Here is an 18,151-nt window from a genome sequence, read left to right on the forward strand (position 1 = left end):
AAAGGTATTCTTTAAGAAGAGGAAGAAGAAAAAGGAACTCTTACCATTTACCACAGCATGGATGGAACTGGAGAGCGGATAAATACCACAAGATCTCACTTATTTGTGGAATATAATGAACAACATAAACTGATGAACAAGGACTGATCCAGAGACGGAGAGGCTTTGATTGGACTGTCGGGCCTTGGAGGGAAGGTAGGGGAGGGTGGGGGCAAGGGGGAAGGATCAACCAAAGGACTTATATGCAAGCATGTAGGCCTAACCAATGGACATGGACAACGGGGGGGTGAGGGGATGAGTGGGGGGGGGGGCGTAGAGGGTACACATATGTAATATCTTAATCAATAAAAAAAAAAAAAAGAATGGTGCCTCTAATTTTCTCTTTAAGCAAATATTGATTGGGTGTTTTAGAATGGCTGTAATGTGAAAAATTCAATGGCTCTATTAAAAGTAAAAGCAAATAGATCAGCTCATTTTTAATTGAATTTGCCATTAGAGCTAGGTAAAGGTATAAAAAAATAACAAGTGAGGGTGTGGAGAGAGTATGTGCATGAGTTTTCTTCAAATTTTTTTTGTCCTACTCTTCCCTTGCCTAACAAAATTATCTCAAGAAATAGACTTACATAGCATCTGTATTTGGAGAATGAAGAAAACTGAAGTGAAAAGTTTTTTGTTTTTTGTTTTTTTATTCTGAGCTACAAAAGATGGTCCTCCCTAGAGTAGATGGGACTAATTCTACAGGACAAGGATATCCACGTGCAATGGCACATGCTGAGAGTAGAGAAGAGCTGAAGGCCACATGCAGGCACATCTGGGGAGAAATGTCACGCAATAGAGTCAAGGTCAAGGACGAGGAGCTATGGTGCCAGTGGTTTAGCTTAACTGGGATCAGAGATGTTTAAAACCTGGTCTCCATGTGGAAAGGCCTCCACCTCTGGAAACAGCTTCAAGTAGTCTCTTGCTTGGAAGAGGGAAGGGTGGGCCCGCTCTGAATGAGTCTTAAAGGACAATTTTTGCCCGTGGTGCACTTTTCTTGAGGTCCTCTTTTCTCATCTCTTTTTGTTTTAAGAAGATTGAGAGTCAAAGGTAAGATCAGATGTATAGTGAGAAGAGGAGCCACATTTAGTAGAGGTCCCATACCAGAGAGACAAAAGTAACCCTTATAATTTACAAGTACTCCAGCCCAGCTCCTGGAGGCTCTCTCTACACCTGGAACAACCCATGACGGGTGTGGGAGAGGAGATCAGAATCACTTGGGGGGATATATCTTAACAAGAAAGGTGATGTGTACTTTTCACTTAGCAAACTGACCGCACACATACTTTTCTGTGCTTCCCATATTTCTACCACATATTATTCTGACATCACAAAACTACAATCAATTCCATAAAAATGAAGAAGAGCTAAAGCACTCTGCAATTTTTCAGATTATCATCTCTCCCTCTTCTTCTGAGGTTTGACCCAGTCAACAAATAAATGCCACTCATAGTTCATTGTGAAATATTTGTTTATTACCATTGGATTCTGAAGCAGATGCAGCCTATTTTAATATTAGCACATCTCTTAATTATGACTCAGTTGAAAGAACCAAGTATTTGGTTTGGTTTGGTTTTCATTCAGCACTTCATGAAAACTATCTTTTTTTTTATTTAAAGATGTATAAAATGGGCCCTGTGGGTGTGGCTCAGTTGGTTGAGCATCATCCTATGCACCAAGAGGTAGCCGGTTTAATTCCCAGTCAGAGCACATGCCTGCATTGTGGGCTCCATCCAGAGTGTGGAGCATGCAAGAGGCAGCTGATTGATGATTCTTTCTCATCAATGTTTCTCTCTCTCCTTCTCCCTTCCTATCTCTATAAAATTAATAAAATATATTTTTAAAAGATGTACAAAATGGGTAGATATCCCCAAAGAATACAAAGCAAGTTCTCAAAGAGATATTTGTACACCCATGTTTATAGCAACACTATCCACAATAGCCAAAAGGTGGAAGCAACCCCGATTTCCAACAGCAGATGATTGCACAAACAAAATGTATATCTATACAATGGAATATTATTCAGCCTTAAAAAGGAAGGCAATTCTGACACATGCTACAACATGGATGAACTTCAAGGACATTATGTTAAGTAAGATAAGCCAGTCAAAAGAAGTCAAATACTGCGTGATTCCAGTTATATGAAGAGACTAGACTGCCTAATTCCAGTTATATGAAGAGCCTATAGTAGTCAAATTCATAAAGACAAAAAGTAGGATGGTAGCTGCCAAAAGCTAGGAGGAGGGGAGAATGGAGAATTATTGTTTAACGGGTATATTATTTCAGTTTTGCAAGATGAAAAGTTCTGGAGATTCATTGCAGAACAATGTGAATCTACTTAAGCACTAGTAACTGTATACTTAAAAATGGTTAAGATGGTAATTTTATATTATGTGTATTTCACCTCAATTAAAATGAATAAAAAATGTACAGAGTACAAGCTATTATTCTATTAGATGAAAATGACTTTGGGAAAGAAGTGAAATTTCAGCCGGTAATCCTTGACAACAACAACAACAAATGGAATTGGGAGCTGGAAGCCCTGGGAAGGGATTTAGAGGCAAAGGGAGCAGCATTCAGAAGTTGATCAGAATCCATTGGCATGCTCCCAGTGGATTCCTGATATATTGAGGAATGGCGCTAGGAATAATGGGAAAGCATTGACAGCAGAACTCTTGGAAGGTTTCTAGAAGGTGGGAAACTGAAGAGAGCAGGGGTCTGGAAGCTAGGGGGGTGGCTTTGGGCATGGATGAACATGAAGGTGATAGAAAGCCACCGTGGGAGTTTGAGGAGAGAGGTGACACTGTCAGAGCAGCAGGTGAGAAAAGAGAATTTGGCAGCTGCATGACTGCAGGGGAGCCATGCTAGAAGCAGGGAAGCCAGTGAGGAATGGATTGTGATTATTAGTCTTGGAAAATAAGCATTTCCTTGCCATTAAATTGATCGTATTTACCCAGTCCTACAATAAAATGGCTCAGTATTTTACAGTAAGAAGTCTCCAAGGAAACCCCAATATTCAAGTCCCAGGTGCAAAATGAAAATATAATAGAAAGCCTTAAAAGAGAGAAAAATGGAGGAGAAATATAAAGACTAACATATCAGTCTAGTGATTTGTATTGGAGAACTAGCATTCTTTTCTTCAAATAAAAAATAGCTGGGCTATTTAACTCTAGCAAAAAGCAGTTTTTATAGCATTGATGAGCATTTCTTCTTAAGGCTTTTAAATCACCAAAAATTCTAACTAGACAGAGTAGCATTCACAGAACAGTACAGAAGAAGGAAAGTACCAAACATCTTATGGAACAATAGGGGTCCCTTTTCCATATTATGGAGTGTGGGGTATGAGTGAGTTAAAGGAAAAGGAAAGTGTGGAGAGGGGGCGGGGGGGGGGGGGCACATGTCTGCGCATACAGTGGGAAACATAGGAGAGAACCAAACAGACCCAAGGAGGAAATGACAGTGCTGACTTATCTGTAGGCTTTATTGTCAAAGATGTCTGCTGGCCAAAAATGAGCTCACAAAATAACATGAATGTGACTAAAATTAAGCCTATATTTAAGCACCAGTTCCAAACACTGTTTTGACGTTTCAATAAATGCATGTCTAAAACAGGATGAACACACTTAGTAAAAGGATTATGAGGATTAGAAATGATATATGTAGAGTGCCTGGAATAATGCCTGACACATAATAGGTCCTGACTAAACTAACAGTATAATGAAAATGGATTGTAGAGTGTGTGTGTGTGTGTGTGTGTGTGTGTGTGTGTGTGTAATTGCTTTAAGCAAATTTACCTTGTCCCATACCGTTGCAACAATATGCATTTACTGAGCATCTATTATCTGCCAAATGCTAGGTACTAAAGGGATATGGCAGGGTCTCTGCTTTCCAGAGCCTCATCTATTGATATCAAGAAGGTCAAGTACACAGGTGAAAATCCCAGTTGATGGCAAAGGGGGGACCCTGGTAACCATCCACCACACCACAGCACCCAGGCCAGGTGCTGGTCAGCCTGTGGAAGTGCAGCACTACCCCCTACTGGAAGTAGGAGGCTTACATTACCAGAGTCAGAGATGGCCCTCTTCCCCACCTCCCCCACCGCCACCCCCAAATTGCTCAGTCATAATACTTCAGAAAGTGGGAAAGAGGAGCGACAAGAACTTTGTCATTGGACAAGGTCAGGGGTGGCCAGTAGACCCAGGAAGGACAGACATCTGCCAGTTCCCCTTTTGTAGGCATAATCCATATCCAAACCCACAGGGAATCCTAGCAAATGCAAAGATCCAAAGAACTGAGGGTGCTATTGCCAGAACAAGAGGCTCAATGAGAAGAATGAATGAGTCTCCACACCCTCACAGGCCAGCCCACATCACTACTTTGATCTATTGCAAACATGTTCAGCAACCTCCCATGTTCTCCGATATGGACCATTTTCCATTCAGCCAACAATGTTCATGCCCTTCAACTACATGATCACCCCCATTATGTCAGCTATTCCCAGTTCCATCAGGGAAGCTAGAACATAGACATAGAGTAACATGTATTTCACATGGTACTGCTCAGGGAACACTAACATTAGGTGGGTTGTCAAGGAAAACCATACAAGGATGTGAGGCTTCAAGTAAGCCTCAATAGAAAAGTCCTCTGACAAGGGAGAGAAATGGAGGAGCCACAGGAAGACTTGGGTTTATGTGGAGGAGTTGGGGGAGAAAAACAAGTCAGGAGCCAGTTCTCAAAGCTACATAGTGCCAGGCTCACTCTGTAGACAGTGGATTCTTTTTTGAGCTGAGTATCATCACACAGAAAATGGAATTTGAGGAATATTCATTGGCAATTTCAACTCGAGGTACCCCGGTGGAATTCTTTTTCTTGTCCCTCCCCATTTCATAAAGTCTTCGGCTGAATTTATATCTCCCTTAATAATACCACTATCCACCAATTACCCTACATAGGAACTTGGAAGTCTTCCTTCTCTTTTCCTTGTTCCTGATCTTGATATCTATGCACACACTAAGTTTTCTCTATACTGCCTTCTCTAACTATTTCTCAAAATCCTCCCCTCTCCATCCCTGCCAGCACCTCTATAATTCAGGCTTTCACTATCACTTGGTCATTTTGCCTCAAATTTAGTAGCCTTCATTTTATCCTCTGCATTGCAGTGGTTTCTCTCAGATTCAAATATAATCATGTTACCACCTATTACACTAATTTATCAGCTCCCTGTTGCTTTCCTAAGGAAGTCCTTGGCTTGTCACATGATCTAGTACTCACCTATCATTCCTTGTTCTAAATAACTTCTGTTCTAGCTTTATCAAACTACCTGCTGTCCCTTGTTCCAGGCTGCTTCAGACATCGGGGTCTTTGCATATGCTGTTTCAACTTCAATGGGCCAGATTGTTTTATACCTCAGGACCTTTGCATGTGTTGTTCCATCTTCTTGGACCACCATTTTATTTCCTGCATGTTCTTCCTCCACTTAGTATTTACGTATTCCTGGAGACAGGAATCCAGGCACAAACATTACCTCTTCTATGAAGCTCCTCAGGCTGATTTTAAGACTCCTCTTGTTCTCTCCATGGTGCACTCCACTCCCTTCATTATAGCATACATCATGCTGTATAAACTGAGGACTTGGATGTCTGTTTTTCCCCCCTGGGCCATTTTATGCAGCCCTGTGTCTCCAGCACCTATCAGAGTTCTGGCTCCATGGTAGATTGTCAATAATTGCATTGCATTTAATATAAGAAAAACATAAACAAATTGTTTTTAAAAATCTGTGTCACACAGAAAGAAAATATAATATAAAAGTTCACTTGGAACTCTCAAGATCTTATAACCTGAGCATCCCTCTAAATGGAAACTTTCAAGAGCAAAATGGAGCCATAACCTGGAAAGAAGTTTTGTTTGAGACCCATGTGACTTGACCCGTTGTGTACCAGCACTTACAGGGTTAGATGATAGAAGTAGAAATATTTATATGCCCACATATATGTGAGTTCACTTTGTTCTGATTGTATTCTGTCTTCTTGGGCTTAGCATAGCCCCCAAGTACTTCAGTTTGTCACATATGAAGGAACTCTAGTTATCTTGCAGCTGCCCCAAGATATCTGCTCAGCATCTTTCATCGGCCAGATTGGTGCCCCATTGAGCCCTCTCTTTCACCTCTGCCGCCAAATGCCTTTCCCATCCTTGGATGTGGAATATACCCGAATGTCAAGACCAGGCAGGGCTCTGAGCCATCCTGCTGTTTTACAGAGCCAAAGGGCTCCCTGCATCATCTCAAGTACTTTCAAATGAACCCAGAAAGACAAGTGGAGGGCAAGCGAACACAAATATGCACCTGTAAAAATAGCCCTGTATTCACAGCCGCTCATGAGCTAGGTGGGAGCAGTAACAGATGGCTACTGTCTAATTTTCCAATCCCTCAGGTTGTATCTCTCTCCTTCTCTTCCATCTCTTTTCCTGGAACTTGGTTTTGGCAGGCAGTGGATCCCTTGGAATCAACAGTATCCTTCAAAGTCATTCCAACATGGTACAGCAATCAAGGCCAACCCACCCACATGCTACCGAGAGTCAGAAACACAGGATAATAAGCATGAGTCATGCCCAAAATATATCAGTAACCTTGTTGGGGTGTTAAGTTTAACAAATGCAGGAACATTTAGTTGATCAATGTCCCTTTTAAAAGTAAAGACAAAAGAAACTAGACTCAGATGAAAGTTAGCAGATATTTAAGCAATGTTATTTGTTGATTGCCAGCCACGTGCCTGGGCACAGCAGGCCATGCTGTCCCAATTCCTGCTGCCTGCCCACCACTAGGGCACCACCTATGGCCGATCAGTTTCCTCAGTTAGAAAAGCATACGGAACTTTGGATAAACATTGACTAAAGCTGATCTTCATAGCAGGTGTTCCCAGAACAGACTACCAGTGTCCCTCCAGTTATTAATGTTTGTAAATATTTTATAGTGATTTTAAAACTGTGAAACCCAATGTTTTCAAAATCACTCAAGCTTCCTTTTGAATTCTATTTTGATAGCATCCTCTGTAAACTTCCTGAGTCCAGTCATTAAAAGAGATTATATTTCAAAGTTTTATACAAGTGGATATATAAAAGTCTAAGTGAGAGAAAATGGCGGAGGTTTAGACAGACGTGTCGGTGCCTTGTCCCGGAGCAGATAAGGGCGGGCAGCTGAAACGGGTAGCATACAGCCCGAATAAGCAGAGGAGATTCAGCTGAGACAGTCTGCAGCCAGGAAAGACAGAGAAAGCCTAGATAAAGGGAACGGTTAGAGGCTGAGGCTGAAACCTCTCCAGGTGCGCCGGCACAGCCGCGGAGACCATACCATCTCGGGTGACTGTCGCCGGCATCCAGAGACCAGCTACTAACCCGGCAACAACGGCTCTCAAGCAGCGCGACTACGTGAACTCAGAGGAACTCGGCTTCTCCCCACAGAAAGCAGATCCAAGCAACAGCGGCCTCCTGATCTCCACACGCTCTGTCTGAGGAACAGCTGCTGTGGGTGAAGCCTCCCTCCACCAGCCAGAAGAGCCACAACAGCTGTGAACAGCACCCATCAGAAGACCCGCTAACAACAGAGGAGCAGCTGCTACCACAACCGCCCAAGGAGCAACCACAGCCCGAGGAGCCACTGCCACCTAGGGAGCAGCCACTGAACGACTCAATATCTATATACGTCAGTGAGATCAAACATGGGTAGACAAAGAAATCCCCAAAGGAAAGAAAAGGAGGACTCACCAGAAAAGCAGCTAAGTGATACAGAGGCATACAACATGACAGAAAAAGAATTCAGAATAAGGGTCCTAGAGTGCATACACCGGATGGAGGAAAAAATCGACAACTTATCCAAGAAGCAAGAAGAAACAGATGAAAAAATCGACAACTTAACTAAGACCCAAGAAGAAATGAAGTGCGATATAGCTGCAATAAAGAACACCATTGAAAGTATCAACAGTAGACTAGGAGAAGCGGAAGACCGAATTAGTGAATTAGAAGACAGGGAAGCAAAACACACCCAAACTGTACTTCAGTTGGAGAAAAAAATTAAAAGACAGGAGGAGAGCCTAAGGGAGCTTTGGGACAACATGAAACGAAACAACATACGAATAATAGGGGTGCCAGAACAACAGAAAGAGGAACAAGGATTAGAAAACCTATTGGAAGAAATAATATCAGAAAACTTCCCTGAGGTGGGGAAGAAAAAAGTCACACAAGCCCAGAGAGTCCCAAGCAAGGTGAACCCGAAAAGACCCACACCAAGACACATCATAATTACCATGGCAAATGTTCAGGACAAAGAGAGAATCTTACAGGCTGCAAGAGAGAGACGGAAAGTTACATACAAGGGATCTCCCATTAGATTATCAAATGATTTCTCAACAGAAACACATCAGGCCAGAAAAGAATGGACGGAAATTTACAAAGTGATGCAAAGCAAAGGACTGAATCCAAGAATACTCTATCCAGCAAGGCTATCATTCAAAATTGAAGGGGAAATAAGAAGCTTCACAGACAAAAAAAGGCTAAGGGAGTTTATCACCACCAAGCCAGCAATGCAAGAAATGCTAAAGGGACTGGTGTAAAAAGAAGAAATAAAAATCCCAGAAAGAAAACAGCCACACACACAAAAAAAGAAATGGCTACAAACAAGTACCTTTCAATAATAACTTTAAATGTAAACGGGCTAAATGCTCCAACCAAAAGATATCGAGTGGCTGAATGGATAAAAAATCATGACCCATACATTTGCTGTCTACAAGAGACCCACCTCATTAGAAAGGACTCACACAGACTGAAAGTGAAGGGATGGAAAAATATCTTTCAGGCTAATGGAAAAGAAAAGAAAGCTGGGGTAGCAATACTTATATCGGACAAAATAGACCTCAAAGTGAAGGCCATAACAAGAGATACGGAAGGCCACTTCATAATACTAAAAGGATCAATACAACAAGAAGATATAACCCTGATAAACATATATGCACCCAATGCAGGAGCACCCAAATACATAAAAAATCTTCTGGAAGATATCAAAGGAGAGATCGACAACAATACAATCATAGTAGGGGACTTTAATACACCACTGTCATCACTGGATAAGTCCTCTAGACAAACAATCAGCAAAGATACAGCAATACTAAATGACTCGCTAGATCAGATGGACTTAATAGACATCTTCAGAACACTTCACCCCAGTGCCACGGAATATACATTCTACTCAAGTGCTCATGACACATATTCAAAAATAGACCATATATTGGGTCACAAGCAAAGTATCCCCAAATTCAAGAAGATTGAAATCATAAAAAGCGTCTTCGCAGACCACGATGGCATAATATTAGAAATAAACTACAATAAAAACAACCCAAAATACTCAAACACCTGGAAGCTGAATAGCATGCTATTAAATATTGATTGGGTTACCAATGAAATCAAAGAAGAAATTCAAAACATCCTGGAAACTAATGACAATGAAAACACAACAATCCAAAACCTATGGGACACAATGAAAGCAGTCCTGAGAGGGAAGTTTATAGCTCTACAGGCCTATCTCAAAAAACAAGAAAAAATGGTAGTAAATCAGCTAACTCTACAACTCAAAGAATTAGAAAGAGAGCAACAAGAAAACCCCAGAGTGAGCAGAAGGAAGGAGATAATAAAGATTAGAGCAGAAATAAATAACATAGAGACCAAAAAAATAATACAGAAAATCAATGAAACCAAGAGCTGGTTCTTCGAAAGGATAAACAAGATTGACAAACCTCTAGCCAGACTCACCAAGAAGCAAAGAGAGAGGACCCAAATAAACAAAATCAGAAATGAAAGAGGTGAAATAACAACAGACCCCACAGAAATACAAATGATTGTTAAAAAATACTATGGACAGCTCTACTCCAACAAACTAGACAACCTGGAGGAAATGGACAAATTCCTAGAAAAATACAACATTCCAAAACTCAATCAGGAAGAATCTAAAAATCTCAACAGGCCAATAACTATGGAAGAAATTGAAGCAGTCATCAAAAAGCTTCCAGCAAACAAAAGCCCAGGACCAGACGGCTTCACAGGGGAGTTTTACCAAACATTCAAGGAAGAACTAAAACCTATCCTCCTCAGACTACTACAAAAAATTCAAGAGGAAGGAACACTTCCAAGCTCATTCTATGAAGCCAGCATCACCCTAATACCAAAACCAGGTAAAGACAACACAATGAAAGAGAATTACAGGCCAATATCCCTCATGAACATAGATGCCAAAATCCTCAACAAAATCTTAGCAAATCGGATCCAGCAGTACATCAGAAAGATCATACACCATGACCAAGTAGGATTTATCCCAGGGATGCAAGGATGGTACAATATCCGCAAATCAATAAACGTGATACATCACATAAACAAATTGAAAGAAAAAAACCACATGGTCATATCAATTGATGCAGAAAAAGCATTTGACAAAATTCAACACCCATTTTTGATAAAAACTCTCAGCAAGGTGGGAGTAGGAGGATCATACCTCAACATAATAAAAGCCATATATGACAGGCCCACAGCCAACATCATTCTCAATGGACAAAAACTTACACCATTTCCCCTAAGAACAGGAACAAGACAGGGATGCCCCCTCTCACCACTCCTGTTCAACATAGTACTGGAAGTGTTAGCCATTGCAATTCGGCAAGAAGAAGAAATAAAAGGCATCCAAATTGGAAAAGAGGAAGTAAAACTGTCCTTATTTGCAGACGACATGATATTATACATACAAAACCCTAGAGACTCCATCAAAAAGCTACTAGACTTAATACATGAATTTGGCAATGTAGCAGGATACAAAATTAACCCCAAGAAATCTGAGGCATTTCTATACACCAATAGTGAACTTTCAGAAAGAGAGATTATAAAAACAATCCCGTTTACCATCGCACCAAAAAAACTAAGCTACCTAGGAATAATCTTAACTAAAGAGGTAAAAGACCTCTACTCAGAAAACTACAGGACGTTGAAAAAAGATATAGAGGAAGACATAAACAGATGGAAGAACATACCGTGTTCATGGATTGGTAGAATCAACATCATTAAAATGTCCATACTACCCAAAGCAATCTATAAATTCAATGCACTTCCCATTAAAATACCAACGGCATACTTCAGAGATCTAGAACGAACTCTCCAAAAATTCATCTGGAATAAAAAAAGACCCCGAATAGCTGCAGCAATCCTGAAAAAGAACAAAGTAGGTGGGATCTCAATACCAGATATCAAGTTGTATTACAAAGCCACTGTTCTCAAAACTGCCTGGTACTGGCACAAGAATAGGCATATAGATCAATGGAATAGAATAGAGAGCCCAGAAATCGGCCCAAACCAATATGCTCAATTAATATTTGACAAAGGAGGCAAGAACATACAATGGAGCCAAGATAGTCTCTTCAATAAATGGTGTTGGGAAAATTGGACAGATATATGCAAGAAAATGAAACTAGACCACCAACTTACACCATACACAAAAATAAACTCAAAATGGATAAAGGACTTAAATGTACGACAGGAAACCATAAAAATTCTAGAAGAATCCAAAGGCAACAAAATCTCAGACATATGCCGAAGCAATTTCTTCACTGATACAGCTCCTAGGGCACTTGAAACTAAAGAGAAAATGAACAAATGGGACTACATCAAAATAAAAAGCTTCTGCACAGCAAAAGAAACCATCAACAAAACAACGAGAAAACCCACTGTGTGGGAAAACATATTTGCCAATGTCATATCTGATAAGGGCCTAATCTCCAAAATCTATAGGGAACTCATACAACTTAACAAAAGGAAGATAAACAATCCAATCAAAAAATGGGCAAAGGACCTAAATAGACACCTTTCAAAAGAGGACATTCAGAAAGCCAAGAGACATATGAAAACATGCTCAAAGTCACTAATCATCCGAGAGATGCAAATCAAAACAACAATGAGGTACCATCTCACACCTGTCAGACTGGCTATCATCAACAAATCAGCAAACGACAAGTGCTGGAGAGGATGTGGAGAAAAAGGAACACTTGTGCACTGCTGGTGGGAATGCAGACTGGTGCAGCCACTATGGAAGACAGTATGGAGTTTCCTTAAAAAACTGAAAATGGAACTCCCATTTGACCCTGTGATCCCACTTCTAGGAATATATCCCAAGAAACCAGAAACACCAATCAGAAAAGATATATGCACCCCTATGTTCATAGCAGCACAATTCACCATAGCTAAGATTTGGAAACAGCCTAAGTGCCCATCAGTAGATGAATGGATTAGAAAACTGTGGTACATCTACACGATGGAATACTATGCTGCTCTAAAAAGGAAGGAACTCTTACCATTTGCAACATCATGGATGGAACTGGAGAGCATTATGCTAAGTGAAATAAGCCAGTCAATGAAGGAAAAATACCACATGATCTCACTCATTCATGGATAATAGAGACCATTATAAACTTTTGAACAATAATAGATTCAGAGGCAGAGCTGCCTCAAACAGATTGTCAAACTGCAGTGGGAAGGCCGGGGAGGGTTGGGGGGCAGGAGGTAGGGGGGTAAGAGATCAACTAAAGGACTTGTATGCATGCGTATAAGCATAACCAATGGACATAAGACACTGGGGGATAGGGGAGGCTGGGGGACTGTCTAGGGCGGGGGGATAAAATGGACACATATGTAATACCCTTTGTAATACTTTAAGCAATAAAAAAATTAAAAAAAAAAAAAAAAAAAAAAAAAAAAGTTTTATACAAGTGAAACATTTAATATAGTTCTCCATATTTCATTTTCCTTATCATATAGGATAAAGTAAATATACTTAATATTTTCACCAAGCACCATGTTGATGCCCCCAGATCCCTTTCAGATGACCTAGTATTCCATACAGATATTATCATCTTCGATAAGCAGCAGGAGTGAACAAATTTAGGAGATAGCATGCTAAGAAAATTGGACTTAGTCTGTCAAACATTCTTTGAGCACTTACTACATAAGCATTGTACTAGGCCCTCTAGAAGAATATTATACTGATGAGGTTATCCTTAACAGAGCTTTCTATATAATGAGATAAACAAGTAACTTTAATGCTTAGCAGGATGCAAGGGGTGAGGCACGCTTACTGAGCACTGAATATATACAGCAGGAGCTTGATAGTCTTCGTTTCATTCATCCCCACCACAGCCTTTGATGAGATACTATCACCCTTCCAAAGGTGGGGAAACTGAGGCTCTGAGAGGTTATGTGACTTGGCCAACGTCACACAGAGCAAAACATCGATTATACATAAGCCTAGGTCTGTTTGACTCTCCACAACCCATGCTCTTTCTCTAAATGAATCACGTCCCTTCTCAATAAAAGTAGTAGCATGCTGATTGCAGTACACTGAGCTCCATAGAGACCGCACCGGGGCATGTGTGAGCTGGCCAGGCACTGGGTGACTGTATGTTCGCTGAGGAAAAATAATTAAACACGGGCAAAGGAGATCCTAAGAAGCCGAGAGGCAAACTGTCATCGTATGCTGTCATCGTATGCAAACCTGCTGGGAGGAACATAAGAAGAAGCACCCAGATGCTTCAGTCAACTTCTCAGAGTTTTCTAAGAAGTGCTCACAGAGGTGAGAGACCACGTCTGCTAAGGAGAAAGGAAAATTTGAAGACATGGCAAAGGCGGACAAGCCCCGTTATGAGGGAGAAATGAAAACTTATATTCCTCCTAAAGGGGAAACAAAAAAGAAATCCAAGGATCCCAATGCACCCAAGAGGCCTCCTTCAGCCTTTTTCTTATTTTGTTCTGAGTATCGCCCAAAAATCAAAGGAGCGCATCCCGGCCTATCCATTGGTGACGTTGCAAAGAAGCTGGGAGAGGTGTGGGATAACACTGCTGCAGATGGCAAGCAGCCTCATGGAAAGAAGAGTGCTAAGCTGAAGGAGAAATGTGGCTGCTAAGCTGAAGGAGAAATGTGAAAAGGACATTGCTGCAGACCGAGCTACAGGAAAGCCTGATGCTGCCAAAAGGGGAGCTGGCAAGGCTGAAAAAAAGCAAGAAAAAGAAGGAAGAGGAAGAAGAGGAGGAAGATGAAGAAGATGATGATAAATAAGTTGGCTCCAGCACAGTTTTTTTTTCCTTGTCTATGAAGCATTTAACCCCCTTGTACACAACTCCTTTTAAAGAAAAAAAATTGAAATGTAAGGCTGTGTAAGATTTGTTTTTAAACTGTACAGTGTCTTTTTTTGTATAGTTAACACACTACCGAATGTGTCTGTAGATAGCCCTCTCCTGGTGGTATTTTCAATACCCACTAACCTTGCCTGGTACAGTATGGGGGTTGTGAATTGGCATGGATTTAAAGCAGGTTTTTGTTGATGCACAGCACAAATTAGTAATATATGGGGATGGTGGCTCTTTCATCTTCCAGTTGTCTCTGATGCAGCTTATACGAAAGAATTGTTCTGTTAACTGAATAGCACTCTGTAATTGCAAAAAAAAAAGTTGCAGCTGTTTTGTTGACATTCTGAATGCTTCTAAGTAAATACAATGCTTTTTATTAGTATTGTTGTCCTTTTCATAGGTCTGACATTTTTCTTCTTGAGGGGAAGCTAGTCTTGCTTTTGCCCATTTTGGATCATACGATTATTACAGCGTTTATCTTTTCATATAGTTAGCTGATAAAAAGCTTTTGTCTACACACCCTGCATACTTGTGATGAGGCTAATGAGAGTTGAATTGAAACAGTTTTCATCCATAACAAACTCAAAATTCTTGGTCAGTTGATAATTTTCACATAGCCCAGTTACATTTACAAAGTGAAAAGTAAATGTAACTACTCACAGCATGGGATTATTAGAATCAAACATTTGAAAGTCTGCCCTTGAAGGACTAATAGAAAAGTATGTTCTAATCGTTACATGAGGACTTGACATTTTTTTTAACTCCCATTACCATGTAATGGCAGTTATGTTTGCAGTTCCCACGTTAACGAAGGCCTGAGAGTGTATTCCCAAAAGAGTGAGCTTAAAATATAAGACTGCCGTATGGTCTTTTGTTGACATTAGTCCTGGCAAAGGCTCTGAAAAAAAAAAAAGTGCTCACTGTAAATGTCTTCTATTTATCTAAATATGGATTGCTGGCTGAAGCCGGTTTGGCTCAGTGGATAGAGTGTCGGCCTGCAGACTGAAGGGTCCCAGGTTCGATTCCGGTCAAGGGCATGTACCTGGGTTGCGGGCACTTCCCCATTGGGGGATGTGCAGGAGGCAGCTGATCGATGTTTCTCTCTCATCGATGTTTCTAACTCTCTATCCCTCTCCCTTCCTCTCTGTAAAAAAATCAATAAAATATATTTAATAAATAAATAAATAAATAAATAAATAAATATGGATTGCTTAGGAAACTTGAGACTCCATTAAATATATTTTTAATTATGCCGAGACCGGTTTGGCTCAGTGGGTAGAGCGTCGGCCTGTGGACTGAGAGGTCCCGGGTTCGATTCCGGTCAAGGGCATGTACTTGGGTTGCGTGCACATCCCCAGTGGGAGATGTGCAGGAGGCAGCTGATCGATGTTTCTCTCTCATCGATGTTTCTAACTCTCTATCTCTCTCCCTTCTTCTCTGTGAAAAATCAATAAAATATATTTAAAAAAAATAAATAAATATATATATTTTTAATTAATTGGGCCAACTTTTAAAATTGTATGCCACATTTAAGATTGAGTATATTTTCCAAATTATAGTTTGCCCCTTTATAAATCAAATAGACATGAGGGAAGTAAACTTTGTATCACAGATTGAATTGTCCAATTTCTTTGAATTTGATTTTTATAAAACTCAAAACTCATTAGGGTCAGATGTTTATCCGCTTAGCTGTTTAGGAAACAATTTGACAATTTTGTGGTTTTGGACATTATCATTCTCTTATGGTGCCAGTGTTTTAAAATAGCGTTCTTGTAATTTTACACGCTTTTGTGATGGAGTGCTGTTTTGTTATATAACTTTGACTTGGATATTTGCATTTGCATTTGTTTATGTAATTTCAGGAGGAATACTGAACATCTGAGTCCTGGATGATACTAATAAACTAATAATTGCAGATGTTTAAAAAAACAAGTAGTCACATGCTGGGGTGACTAAGCAAGAAGGCGTTAAGGATGCTGGCTGGTATAGATATCAGAAAGAGCTTCAGGGAGGAGGTAGCAATTGAGCTGAGACTTGAAGGAATGTGAGTTCAATGGGAAATTCATGAGGAAGAAGATGTCAGACTAAGGAAACTAAAAGTGTGTGAGCTCTTCATTCAACACATTTACTTAACACGTATATGTGTTGAACCCAGCTCCAGGTACTAAGGAGACAGAGGTGAGCAAGACAAACAAATACATTCCTTTCTTCACGGCACTAAGGCTCCAAAAGAGGAAAGAGGCCTAAACAAACACTATAACAAATTATAGACGCTACAATTGTGGCTGCAAAGTGTGCAGAGCATCAGGCTAAGAGTGATGTTGAGGCAGGGAGAGAACAGGAATCTTCTAGATGAAGTGATCAGGGAGGGCTGTCTGGGGTGTTGATATTTGAACAGGGAGTGAATGGAAGGGAAAGCAAGCTGTGCCGATGTCCACAAGAGGAGCTCTTCAGGCAGAGGCCATGGGGAGGGAATGAGCTTGCTCAGAGGATTACAGTATGGCGGGAGGCAGGCTGAGCAAGGGGGCTTAGTAGGCGATGAGGCAGGGAGATGAGCAGGGGCTGATGCCGGAAGGTTTTGGATTTCAGTCTCAGAGTGATGAAAAGCCCCAAGAGGGTTCTGAGAAGGAGCATAGCATGCTATCATACATTTTAGGGAGATGCCCCTGGGAGCTGAATGGAAAATTGATTATGGGGGCAAGAGGAGAAACAGAAAGCTGACTTCTGAGACAGTAGCAGTCCAGGTAAAAGATTATGGTGGCCTGGAAAAGGTGCAAGCAGGGCAAGTGGTCTGCTTTGGGATATATTTGGGTGATAGGTCCTACCAGGTTTCTGGTCTGTTGAGGAAGAAAAGGTGCTAAGAACCTAGAATGAAGGATAGATTCTACACACCTGAGATAAAAAGATTGACAGCGAGCCAGTGGCTCCCTGAAAGAGGGGAGCGACCAGAAGGTACGTGGAGGAGTAAAGATCTGCAAGTGACTTTGAGAGTAAGAAGGACCACAACCCAAATGAGAGTGTCTACTGGAGAGGGAAGGTTTCAGTGAGAGCCAGGAAATTGAGGAAGGATCTGTGTCTGGATTAAGGGTATATCTGAAGTTGTTTGCAATTAACTAGAGACTCTGAAGAGTATAGTGGAAAAGGTTGGGAGGGGGACAATTCCATCTGTTTCAGGGAGAAGGAAGCACAGAGCCACGAGGGGTTGGAAAAGATGGTGACTGGAAAAGTATTTTTCAGTTTGGATGAAAAAACATAGGTGAGTCATGGGGGCAATAACTGGCCTAGACATTTCCACAGAACTGGACCTGGAAGTCTCTGATGGATTGAGTTCACTGACGAATTGAAGACTGGACCTCTCTGGAACAAGCCAGCTGCTCCTGGGAATCCTAGATCGGGAAGGTTGGCAATGGGATTGTTTGGTTCCCAGGAGCCTCACCAAGTGCTGGATGTAAAATTAGCTCCAGATGGATGGAAAGCCTTTCTGGATGACAGCCTTCACAGCTTGTCTTAACTGTGACTCCAAGGGAATTAAAAAACAACAACAACAACAAAAACGGTGTCATTGATTTTAAAATAACTCTAGGTGAGATAGTTGCCTGTACTTTCTGTTTCCTTTTACTCAACTTACACTTCTCAATCCACAGAGATCTGATTTCTACCCATTTCACTTCATCAAAACAGCTCTGGCTAAGCTCACTAGTGGCCTGCCTCCATGTTGTTTGTTCCAACTGGCATTTTTCAGCCCTCATCTGACATCTAAGTCCTACTGACCAACCCTTCTTCAAGAAACACTTTCTTCCTTTCTAATTCAACAGTGACATTGCCTCTCTTGGTTATGCTCCTACCCCTTTAGCCACTCATTTTCTCTGTCTCTAAAATCCTCTTCTTCTTAGCCTTTAAAATTTGGGAGTTG

The 18,151-nt window shown here is 40.9% G+C and overlaps 1 pseudogene across 1 annotated transcript in view; it reads left to right on the forward strand.

Annotated features, from left to right (window-relative positions):
• The first annotated feature begins 13,533 nt into the window (after positions 1-13,533).
• The window catches only part of LOC308513685 (high mobility group protein B1-like), a 60,238-nt pseudogene continuing 55,620 nt past the window's right edge, over positions 13,534-18,151 (forward strand). Inside the window, exon 1 of the transcript in view lies at positions 13,534-14,156. The product of the transcript in view is annotated as a high mobility group protein B1-like (transcript). The remainder of the gene's footprint in view (positions 14,157-18,151) is intronic.

Source organism: Myotis nattereri (assembly GCF_964212035.1).
Source record: "Myotis nattereri genome assembly, chromosome: 2".
In the NCBI taxonomy this organism is placed as follows: domain Eukaryota; kingdom Metazoa; phylum Chordata; class Mammalia; order Chiroptera; family Vespertilionidae; genus Myotis; species Myotis nattereri.